General features: G+C 34.3%; 2 protein-coding genes across 2 annotated transcripts in view; one reads left to right on the top strand and one right to left on the bottom strand.

The window, feature by feature from the left end:
* The window catches only part of LOC136828014 (uncharacterized), a 488,300-nt gene that overhangs the window by 384,799 nt on the left and 91,001 nt on the right, over positions 1 to 12,500 (top strand). The gene's annotated exons all lie outside the window — the stretch shown is intronic.
* The window catches only part of LOC136828013 (mucin-22-like), a 299,287-nt gene that overhangs the window by 239,170 nt on the left and 47,617 nt on the right, over positions 1 to 12,500 (bottom strand). The window lies entirely within an intron of this gene.

Genomic DNA, 12,500 nt, shown 5'->3' with positions numbered 1-12,500 from the left:
ATGTCAAAATGAATAAAAAGACAACAGTAGTGACAGGTAATTATAACAGTAATAACACTTTAATGACATAGTGTTATTAATGTTGTTGTTATGGCTGTTATTTTTATTGTCCTCAAAAGCATTAAAATAATACCAACGGTAATAACGGTTAGGAGCCTTATGACTCAACAACTTGTTTTACACTTGTCAATCCACACTAGTCTGCCTCCAGTCTGAGTCGCTGCATTTGATGTCACGTTACATATTGTGCTTATATAAGATGCAACGGATAACCGAACACAGTTGAGCATTTCATGGCCGCATGTAATTGTATACTGTGTAGCTGTGTGTGTATATATATATATATATATATATATATATATATATATATATATATATATATATATATATGTGTGTGTGTGTGTGTGTATGTGTGTATATATATATATATATATATATAAATATAATATGATTTATATATATATGTGTGTGAGTGTGTGTGCGCGTGTGTGTGTCTGTGTGTGTCTGTGTATATATATATGTATTATATAAATAAATAAATAAATACACATATACAAACGTATATATATATATATATATATATATATTTATTTATTTATTTATATAATATATATATATATATACACACACACACACACGCACGCACACACACACACTCACTCACTCACTCACGCACACACACACACACTCACACACATATACAGTATATATAAATTATATTATATGTATAGATAGATAGATATATCCCCTCTAGGGGATGGAGCCAGAGAGATAAATATATCTATTCCCTTAAAGGAATGCAGCCAGAAGGTGTTACCCTTCCGGTTTTCAGTATATAATTTATACCCACACAAATCTAAAGCTGACCCCCACCCCCTCCCTCAAAACTCGAGGACCTGTTACACTCCTTGTTCGGAAGAGGTGATGCAATGGTTCCTCCCGAAGGAATCGTGCGAACGAAACGAGACCGAGCTCGATAAGTAAGCCACGAAGCCTTCCATACAGAAAATTTACGGAGCTGAGATTATATAGGAACAAAGAGTCCTATCTTTTCTCTCTCTCTCTTTGGGATTGGAATGTTGCAGTCTACGTCGTATGAATGAATTTTTTGGGTGAGAAAATGCTTCAGAAAGTGGAATTTATTAATAAATTGTATCATGTGGTGGTTTTTTCTTATAGAATGGGCCCAGCCTATGGTTTAATATTGAAGTAAAATATTTAATCATGTAAAGGTTCGTGTGTCCAAAGTGTGCCACCGAAGTTACAAATATTTCCTTAAGTTTACTCGCCGAACTAGGCCTATTACCATTGATACGATAGCTTTCGTTCACATTACAGACATTTCCATTCTCTCTCTCTCTCTCTCTCTCTCTCTCTCTCTCTCTCTCTCTCTCTCTCTCTCTCTCTTTGTCTTCTGGATGTTACCAAAAGCATCCATTACCTCAAAAAACAATTTTCAAACTTCCCACGACACCAGACCTCGCCTAAATCCAAACGTCAGTTTTCAGTAACTTCTTAATAATTACCTCCAAAGGAATCCCAGTTTCCCGTTCCGAAAAGAAGTAACATTAATTCCCTCAATCAGAATCCCGATTATCACAAATTTAAGTATTTAAGTTCAGGGATTAACTGAGTGTTTGACTTTTTATCAATTGGTCCCGTAAGCCAGCACTTAACTTCTTATAGAGAAAATGACTGAAGATTGGGTAATTGGAATCTGCCTAAAAAAATGACATCACAGCCTCAACGCTGTCGTCACTCGGGAGTCTTCCTCGTCGTTTGGGCCAATGAAAGACGGTTATTTAATGTTTGGTGGTTCTGATTGGATAGCTTGTTCGTGACGAAGGATGACGCGAAAACATTAGGGGTTTCCCTTCTGTATTTTTAGAGGATGTCAATTGCACGAAGAATATACAACGTCATTTAGGTGTAAGGTTTTAAAAAGTTAAACATTAGGCTGATGTTGTGGCATTCCGGTACCTCGATAGGCCTATTCCACTTTTTTCAGTAAGGCTATATATAGATGTGCACAATAATATCCATTAATGTTAAAAAAACAAAAAAGACCCATTTAATAGACCTAACTAATATTTTGATGTGACAGAAACGCCTCAACTTCACCAGAATAAAGCAACATGGTGAAGCAAGAACAGGCTGCTAGCTCGACGAAGGAGAGAGAGAGAGAGAAACAAGTTTTCCTTGCGGGAACAAATACCCCAAAAATGTTCAAAAGAGCTTTTAGGGGAGTGGTGATGTGAGGACAACAGAGGGAGGAGTATATGAGTTGGTCGGTGGGATAGAGAGAGAGAGAGAGAGAGAGAGAGGTGGGGGTAAGAACAACAGCTAATTCATAAGAAGAAAGACAAGTCCATGGGAGGGGACACTAGGTGTAACCCCAGCCCCCACAACACTTGACTTCGAGGGTGGGGTTTGGTTGTAAGGCTCTAGGCGTTCATGAATGAGTTAAAGGGGCGGGAGAAAGAGATAGATCGATTTAAAGATGTTGGAGAAAAAGACAGAGGTAACATTGAAGATATATGTGAGAGAGAGAGAGAGAGAGAGAGAGAGAGAGAAGAGAGGGGGAGAGAGAGAGGAGAGAGGGGGGGGTGTTGAAGACTCCAGACTGAGAGAAAGATAAAGTTCAAGTGCAGGAATGAAAGAGAGAGAGAGAGAGAGAGAGAGAGAGAGAGAGAGATGTGTATGTAGATATAGATATATATATATATATATATATATATATATATATATATATATACACACACACACACACACATAGTTAAAGATGGAAAGGAAGAGAGAGTTCAAATGTAGAAAAGTAAAGGAGAGCAGAAGTTTTGAGAGAGAGAGAGAGAGAGAGAGAGAGAGAGAGAGATAAGGGGGAGGGTTTAGACTTTAAGACGAGTTGAAGAGAAAAAAATATATAATGCAAAAGAGAAACAAGCATTTGAGCCAAATATGTAAAGAGTAAAACGGGATTTATCACCCCCTGAAACGGAAAGAATGACTAACCTGGCCACGAAACACGAATAGGTCCCATGAATGAACCTGCGTGTGCACTTGCCTTCGATAACCTTCCCAATGTGGCGACGATGCATGAGAGATCAGAGTGTCAAGGTTGTTGTGGTAACACTGCGCAAGTTATGATGTCCAGGTTGTGGTACCACTGCGACGTCCAGCTTGCGTTCTTTCTTCAAGCAATTTTTTCCCCCTCGTAAGATGCCCATAACGGTGTGGCTGCGCGCTTGCGAGCACGTATTTTTATGTGGTTTACAGTCTTCGAATTCCCTGTCTGTGTTCATATGATAGCTTCAAGATTTTTAGGATGTCTTTTATTTTCAGTGTTTGCGTAAGAGAGAGAGAGAGTTTTCAAGTTCTTTCAAATATACATTTGTGTATATACATATATATATATATATATATATATATATATATATATATATATATATATATATATACAATGTATATATACATATATGTGTGTGCTTGTCACTACAAAATTATATATATATATATATATATAAAAATATATATATATATATATATATACATACATATATTATATAGCATGAATTTGTGGCTTAATACTTATGAATACTACAAAAATAACGTTTGCACAATTGATAAAAATACATATTTGTCTAAGTGTAACGAACATATTAATCAGTTATCATGTTGGAGGTGGAGTGATGACGAGTATAAGTACTGAACCTGAATTCGACTGGCATATACACACAGCAAAGTCGATATCAGCCTATATCTCAATCGATAGCCGGATGGACAAAGTCACTGTTTATCATTGTTTCTAAACCAGACCATGGTTCGAATCATGGCCAGCGCAGTGCACTTACAAACCAAACCCTTGTGGTCTTGTGTGTAATTTATTCCCAAGGTGCAGTGAAATCGATTCGAGTTATAATTCCTTTTAGATGTAAGTTATTCCCAAGGTATAGTGATACAAGCTGTCATTGCCCTTAGATGTAAGTTATTCCCAAGGTATAGTGATACTATTTATAATTCCTCTTTGATGTAACTTATTCCCAGCGTATAGAAGGAAGAGTAAATTCGATATTAAACGCAGTATTTTTTGACTAATATATATATATATATATATATATATATATATATATATATATATACACACACACATACATTTTACGTATATACATGTATATTTGGTTATCTTTTCTTCATTTGGGTCTACTGTAGTTTCCTTAGTTATTCATTCCTGCCTCATTAGGTCGCATCTATGAGACGTACAAAACACGTCTCTCATTATCGTTAACTACACCAATGGATAAGAAATTGAAAGAAAATACGTGTACAAAATTTATAAAAATTAAAAAAACAAACTTTCCCAAATAAAAGGTATAAACATATTATTCCTTTAACGTAGTCTGTGCTAATTAAGAAAAATAAATGGTGGTATAAATAACACGGGACATCGGTTGAATGAAACGGTATCTTGTCTTCAGAAAGAAAAAAATATTAACTTGATACTCGGGATGTAAGAAGACTCAACTTTCACCTTCTCTCTCTCTCTCTCTCTCTCTCTCTCTCTCTCTGTTTATGTGTGTGTGTGTGTTTAATTGCTTCCAAGTTAATTTAGGTATGTATAAATGGCATCTGCTGGTTAAATTTGCATTAATATCCATAACAATAACAGTAAAAGTAATCGTATTGGTAATAACAATTAGAATAGTAGTAAAAGTAATAATGTATTTTTGTTCATTATTTTTATATAAATTTTGATAAATTTCTTAACATTAACACCAGCAACATTTAGAGCAATGCTTTTAAGTTATTATAAGTATTATTTTTTAACCACCGTTATTGCCTTTCCTCCTGTTCTTGTTATTTTTATAACTGTAGTCTTTGCTCTTCTTCTTCTTCTTCTTGTTTTAATAAGGTGTGATTAATGAAAAATTATTGTCATTAGTAGTAGTAGTAAGTAGTATTGGTAGTATGTCATCGAATCACATCTCAGTGATATTCTACATGTCTGAGAGTTCAGATTACACTTCTGAATTTCCTGCTGGATTATCGCCCCTCCCCAACCCAGACCCCTCCCTACCCCCAGCGAAATTCATTATAAGTCAACGAACGGCCTCCCCCAACTTCCATGGTTTTATTATATGTATGTTATTTTAATTTTTTAAGAGCCAGAGATGGGCAAACGTGCCGTTATCAAAGAGGACGGCACTGAGATTGCGTGACCTTATCGGAAATTCCATCAGATTATAATAGTTTTTCTTCATTGTTGCTCACGAGAATTTTTCAGTAGCGTCTAGATTTTTACAAAAAAATTTTCTCTTGTAATTTTCGTCGATTTCCTATTAATGAAAATTGATCAGAAATCATTCTCTCACTCTCCTATGTATCCTAAATTGCAGAAAAAATTCATGAACCTCTTCTCCCTTTACGTACACACACACACACACACACACACACACACACATACACATATATATATATATATATATATATATATATATATATATATATATATATATATATATATATATATATATATATTCTGTTAAACAGAATTCCATCAAATATAAAGGAGCCCATAGAAACATGCCAAAATGTGGAATATAGGCTATATTTTCAGACACTGAATTATCTCTCTCCTCAGGCAAATAGTGAATTTTGCCTGAGGAGAGAGGCAGTCTCAGTCTCTGAAATATAACCTTTATTTTCACATTTTATGTTTCTATGGGCTCCTTTATATTTGTGTATATATATATATATATATATATATATATATATATATATATATATATATATATATATATATATATATATATATATATATATATATATATATATAGAGAGAGAGAGAGAGAGAGAGAGAGAGAGAGAGAGAGAGAGAGAGAGAGAGAGAGAGAGAGAGAGAGAGAGAGAGATTCGCATTATGTTTTCTTGAAATATGCGTGATGCATAATTGCTCATGCCACGTTTGTGTGCGTGTGTGCGTATATCTCCATTTTAATTCATTCATTTATTTCATTGTCAGATAATGTCTCTTTTATTACAGAAAATAACTTCCATATCGCTACTGTAAACTCAAACAAAACAACCTCTGCTGTAAATGACCATTCCTCTCACACACTCATGTTAAAAAAAAAACAACATTCTCACTTTCTCTTTAAACGCCTTCAGAAAATCACATTTTTTCTCTCTTTTTTTTTTTTATTACGTCCAGTTTCTGGGTTCGAAATTAATTGTACATGATTCCAGCCTTATCAATGCTAGAACTTTTTACCAAAATTTTTCCAGAGAACAGGTTTTTGTTGTGCGGTTTTGCCTCTCAGGCCTCATTGTCATCCATTTCAGCTCACACCAGACGCATAATTTCAGTTGGAAAATTGTAATTACTGATCTGGACGCGGGAATTTATGTGCTAGCGGTTTCTGGCTTTTTATTTACTACCATGTTTGTTAGTTGGTTAACGTTTTAGCCAAATTTATTCGTCTGGACTTTTTCCATTTTTTTGCATACAGCAGCTGAAACTCACGTCTACATCTCTATGATATATATCACTTCCTTGATGAGTTGTTTTTCAAGTAGTTTATTCAACTTTTTATCTACCTAATGGCTATTTTTTTTTCTTTAAAACTATCTTAACCGGTTGAGCTTTCTCAAGTCACTCAGTGATATATCAGTCGGTACTGATAACAAGAAAAGGAAAATTACTCACCTAACTTCAGTGAGGTAATGTGATATCACTAACGATCAATAAACATCAAGCAAATGAAATATGCACTGCAAGAATGTACATTACTGAAAGTAGTAAATATCTTAGATGATTCCTCATGTACCCTGAGGTTGTCATCCACATTCCTGTAATGTCTCCTCCCCTCCTTACAGACATTTTCTCTCAATAACCAAATGAGATCCGGCGCAGGAATGCTGCTGCGCAACGAATTAAAGCATAAGAACAAAAACAGTCGGCGTAACTTCGGTTTCGGCCCATCAGCTGGTTTCAAGGGGCGGGGATGGGAGGAAGGGAGGGCGCCCTGGGGTGTGCAGGGTTGTGGAGGGTAACTTTCACTTTTCTTCTTCCTGCATTTTTCTCTCGGTCATTTACTACTCTCTTTTTTTCTCTCTTATTTATTTTTTGGCGTTTATAGAAAGCTAATTTCAGCTACCTTGAGGAATGCCGTCAAGTGTACCAACATGGAGGACGGATAGGCAATTATGGGATAGTGTGGTGTGAAGTTTTGGTCAGTTTAGGAATCTAGAGCATTTGTTTATCTCCCGTTGATAGCATTAAGGGAAATGAAAACTGTAGCAGTGGTCTTTAATGATCTAGAAAGTTACCGCTATGTTAGGTATTTTTCTTGAGACTTTCTATATATTTAGAAACTTAAAATTCTCTTTGCACTCTAGAATTTGGATAAATATGAAAAATGAAAATATACTGAACATCATTCGTTCATTAGTCTTAATCACTGTATCTCAAGAACTAATTCCATTAACAATTAAAATGAACGTCCTAACAAACTCGGCAAAACCATTAATGCTGATAGTGCTTATTTGGTAATAATTTCCCCCAGTAACATAACTTGAGCAACCCAAACAAAATTCGGAATCACCAGTAATGTTTTTCGATGCGACATAACATGAACAACCAAAACAAAGCTCGGCACTACTTGTAATGTTTCTCCCGCACTGTTTTCTCCAAGTCGTTGCGTCACGTCTTCCTTTTCCCTATTCCATACAAACGGGCTTTACGGAGAAAGTGCTGCCAGAGCCATGCCACTTGAATGGGGCCGGCGTCACAAATCGAAGCGTAACACTTTTTCTCTCGAAGCGTAACTCTTTTTCTCTTGAAGCGTAACACTTTTCTCTCGAAGCTTGACACTTTTTCTTTCGAAGCGTAAAACTTTTTCTCTCGAAGCTTAACACTTTGCTTTCGAAGCGTAGCACTTTTTCTCTCGAAGCGTAACACTTTTTTCTCTAGAAAAACTTAACACTTTTCTGTCGAAGCGTAACGCTTGTTTTCTCTCGAAGTGCAACACTTTTTTCTTTTGAAGCGTAAAACTTTTTCTCTCGAAACTTAACACATTTCTCTCGAAGCGTAACACTTTTTCTTTCTAAGAGTAACACTTGTTACTCTCGAAGCATAACACTTTTTCTCTCGAAGCGTAGTTTTCCCCAGGCAACATTTCTCTCTCGGAGCGTAGCGCTGTATCCTCGAAACAACACACCTTTTTTCTCTCCAGAGCTTACATTTTTTCTCTCAGAAGCAACACTTTTTCTCTCAAGCATGTCTTTTTCTCTCGAAACAACACTTTTCTCTCGAAGCGTAATATTTTCTCTCAGCTCAACATGCCTTTTCTCTCGACGTAACACTTTCTCTCAGAACGTAATACTTTTCTCTCAGCGCGCCACTACTCTTAGAAATTCCCTAACACTTTTCTCTCAAGCGCTTCGTCGGAGTGACGATAACCGCAGAAGCATTCATTTGTTTAAAATATACGCAGAGTTTGTTTCATGGCTCTGGCAAAGTAACGAGTGAAAATTTATAATTTCAGGTCATGATTGATATTGGGGAATCATGTTGTTGCTTAATGTGATTGATTTTTTTTAAACATTTTACATTTAAGAATCTAAACAAGTACTTCAAATGACGTTTAATGTATTTAGCTTTTATAAACATTCATCTATGTCTAGCATTATATATGTATACATATATGTATATACAGTATATATACATACATACACACACACACACATATATATATATATTATATATATATATATATATATATATATATATATATATATATATATATATACTCTATATATATCAATGTAACTAAATAAGCAGCATACTTTATCGAAAATCCATGATACATGAGAATGTGTATATGTAAAATGTATATCACCTTTTATATATATATTTTATACATATACATATATATATATATATATGTATATACATATATATACATATATATACATCGAGAGAGAGAGAGAGAGAGAGAGAGAGAGAGAGAGAGAGGAATAAACTACATGTATAAATGTAGGTACCTGCCCAATGGAAAGAATTTTGTCAAGATTGCTTAATATATAATGACGCTTGCATTAAAAAATTCCGTCCTTCACCTTGTCAAGGAGGAGGTACCGAATATGACTTTGCTCTTTTCATGTCACAGACGAACGCTTTTATCAGAAATAATGATCAAGAGAAATATATATGTATATATATATATATATATACATATATATACACACATATATATATATATAAATATATGTATATATATGTATATATATATGAATATAATGTGTGTGTATGTGTATATATATATAAACACAAGAGATGAGACGTGTACGGTACACGTATTGAACTCGCGCTTGTATGGATAAAAATGACCTTGATGAAATACCGTTTTAATATCCACTAAAACCTTTTCAAAATCAACAAAACCAGAGCAATAACAGCGTTAAGATTAACAAGATCAATAATAATAGTAATGATAAAATTAACAAAAATAATAATAATAATATCATTATCAACATGTTTATTAGAAGCAGATTCATAAACTTACACCTGTCGCTGCTACTGATAACGTATGTACTAAGGCTCCTCTAATGATAATGATATTGATGATAATTGTATTGTTACTGTTATTAGACGCTAAATCATAAATTTCCAGTTCTTGGTATACGCATAATAGGCTGTAAATGCATATTTGAAAATATGAAGTCGATTACAATAACAAGCACACACTCGAGGAATAATTTGTACAGAATGAAATCTACATTTCTTCTTCATACACAAATACACAGTAAATAAAAATAGAAAGCACGGCAATAAAAATATTTAGAAAAATATTTTTAAGAGACTGATTTTATGCATTAGCACGAAATGAAAATGGTAAAGTATAAACCAAAGCTTATTAAAATCTATTTTTGTACATACACTAATGTTAACGAAAAGAAATATTAAGCATATGCACAAAAACAACAAAAAAAGTAATAAAATGAAGAAATATGTAATAAATAAAAACCTTGAGAAGAGAAAAGGTATGGCATTCTTAAGAACTCCGGGGGAAGGAAGCGGAAGTTAGAATTCCTTAGTAGCAGACGAGTGTTCTATGGACTTTTTTTTTACTTCCTTTCTTTATGAGGATCATTAAAGATCTTACTTAAGCGGAAATGACAATGGAGACACCGACTTTGATTAGCTCTCTCTCTCTCTCTCTCTCTCTCTCTCTCTCTCTCTCTCTCTCTCTCTCTCTCTCTCTCTCTCCCTCCTAGGAGAGCTGTTAATCAGCTCAGGGGTCTGGTAAAACTAAGGTATACTTAACTTTTTCTCTCCTAATGACTGAGTTTAACTTTTACGGTCTGATAAAAAAAAAGTATTAGAATGTCTCAAAAATTCCATTTTTTGGTTTTGACATTGTGCTGTCTGTAAATGGGTCTAGTCTTTGTAGGACTGGTTCGTTTCAAAGTGTTAAGGCTGATGTTAGATGGAGGTATATAGGATTTTCGCTCATATGAAGTATATATACATACACACACATTTTTATATATATATATATATATATATATATATATATATATATATATATATATATATATATATATATATATATATATATATATATATATATATATATGGGGGCGTTTGTAGAATTTAATGATCACAGTTACTAAATATATGTAGTCTTTTATTTAAAAATAAATATATGTAAATATATATATGTATATGATATATATATATATATATACATATATATAAGTATATTTACATATATAATTTTTTAAGTAAAAAGCTACATATATGTTTAGTAACTGTGATAATTAAATTCTACAAACGCACACAACAATATCAATAAATAAATAAATAATAAATAAATAAATATATATATATATTTATTTATTTATATATATATATAACTGTACTCCATTTGAGCGAAAATCCTATATACCTCCATCTAACATCAGCCTTATTACATTAAAACGAACCAATCCTACAAAGACCAGACCCATTTACAGACAACACAATGTCAAAACCAAAAAATGGGATTTTTGAGACATTCTAACAGTTTTTTTCAGACCGTAAAAGTTAAACTCAGTCATTAGCCGTGTTCTGGTCGTTAGGGCATCACTGAAGACATGGGCAAAGGTATTTTAACGAAACCTTTACTGAATAGTGATGCCAATAAAGACACAACTTCTTGGTGTTCAGCTAATGGGAGGGTGGGGGTTGGCTGTTGGCCTAAGGGTATCCTCTTCTCCCCCTCCTCCCCCAGCCATGTTGGCCCTGGGAAGGTAGATTTGATTTTCTTTCCTTCTCTCCCTCAGTGACAGAACTTTTGCAATTATTTTCTCTCCAATTAATATTTTTCTTTTCCTCTCTCTCTCTCTCTCTCTCTCTCTCTCTCTCTCTCTCTCTCTCTCTCTCAAAGAAAAAATTTTTCTCTTCACATTCCCAATGGATCTTTGTTTCATGTGAGCCCCTGTCTCTCCCTCTCTCTCCTCTCTCTCTCTCTCTCTCTCTCTCTCTCTCTCTCTCTCTCTCTCTCTCTCTCATGTTCTTGGTTTGCACTTTATACCAACACTGTTCAGGTTATCACAGTCATAGAATTTCTATATAAACTTACCTAATTTGTATGGCAGTAATACCTATGATTAGGGAACATTTACCACGGAGTCACAGTTCCGCACAATTGTACCTACAGTTATCCGTAACTGTGATCCCCTGTTTATGTACTTACCTTCGTCCTGACTTGAATGTTTTTGAGATGGTTCCCGAAATGAAGTTCTAGGAGAGACAAAATTAACGTACCTGTAAAGGGAATAAATAAAATTAATTTAGAATTGATAGGTAAGCAAATAGATTAATAGATAGCCTAAATAAAGCAAAGATATAGATAATATGAAGTTAGCTTTTGCGTTCAAAGTTTGATCACTGCTCACATTACAAAATCAATATCAAACAAATAACCAATGAATATTCAAAGCAAAGAAAATTATTTAAAAAATAATTTTAGCTTAATTCACATTATCATATAAAAGATGGCTTCATCTCTACAAGGCAACGCAACATTAGTCATTCTTCTGCCTCATGATCATTCCAATCATTCTTGAAAAAAACATTTTAGAATGCCAAGCATCAAAAGGACAAAACACGTCACGAATTTTATTAGTCTGTATGCGTTACCTGGCTGGCATATTGTAAGTTTACGTTCAGTATATTCTGGGGTAGAATGTAAGTGATTTGGTATCCAGCGGTGTAGTTTTTCATTCAGGTGAGGTTTGAGGGCACTAAATGTTAACTTGATTATCTACGGCACGCGGTAGCCAATAAATGGTTGATGCCAAAGGTCTAATATGGTATATGGCAGCTAACTTTACAGTCTACTGATGTATGTACTAAACTTAGAGGCCAGCGGTACGTGCTGTCTATCTGTGCACGGTACATCAAACATTAGGAGTGCGCGACACAAACGTTTGAAGGAAAGCGTTTACTCCCTGGGTGC

Source organism: Macrobrachium rosenbergii, chromosome 42 (assembly GCF_040412425.1).
Source record: "Macrobrachium rosenbergii isolate ZJJX-2024 chromosome 42, ASM4041242v1, whole genome shotgun sequence".
In the NCBI taxonomy this organism is placed as follows: domain Eukaryota; kingdom Metazoa; phylum Arthropoda; class Malacostraca; order Decapoda; family Palaemonidae; genus Macrobrachium; species Macrobrachium rosenbergii.
Note: the sequence above shows the minus strand (reverse complement) of the source record. Positions and strands in the feature narration are given on the sequence as shown.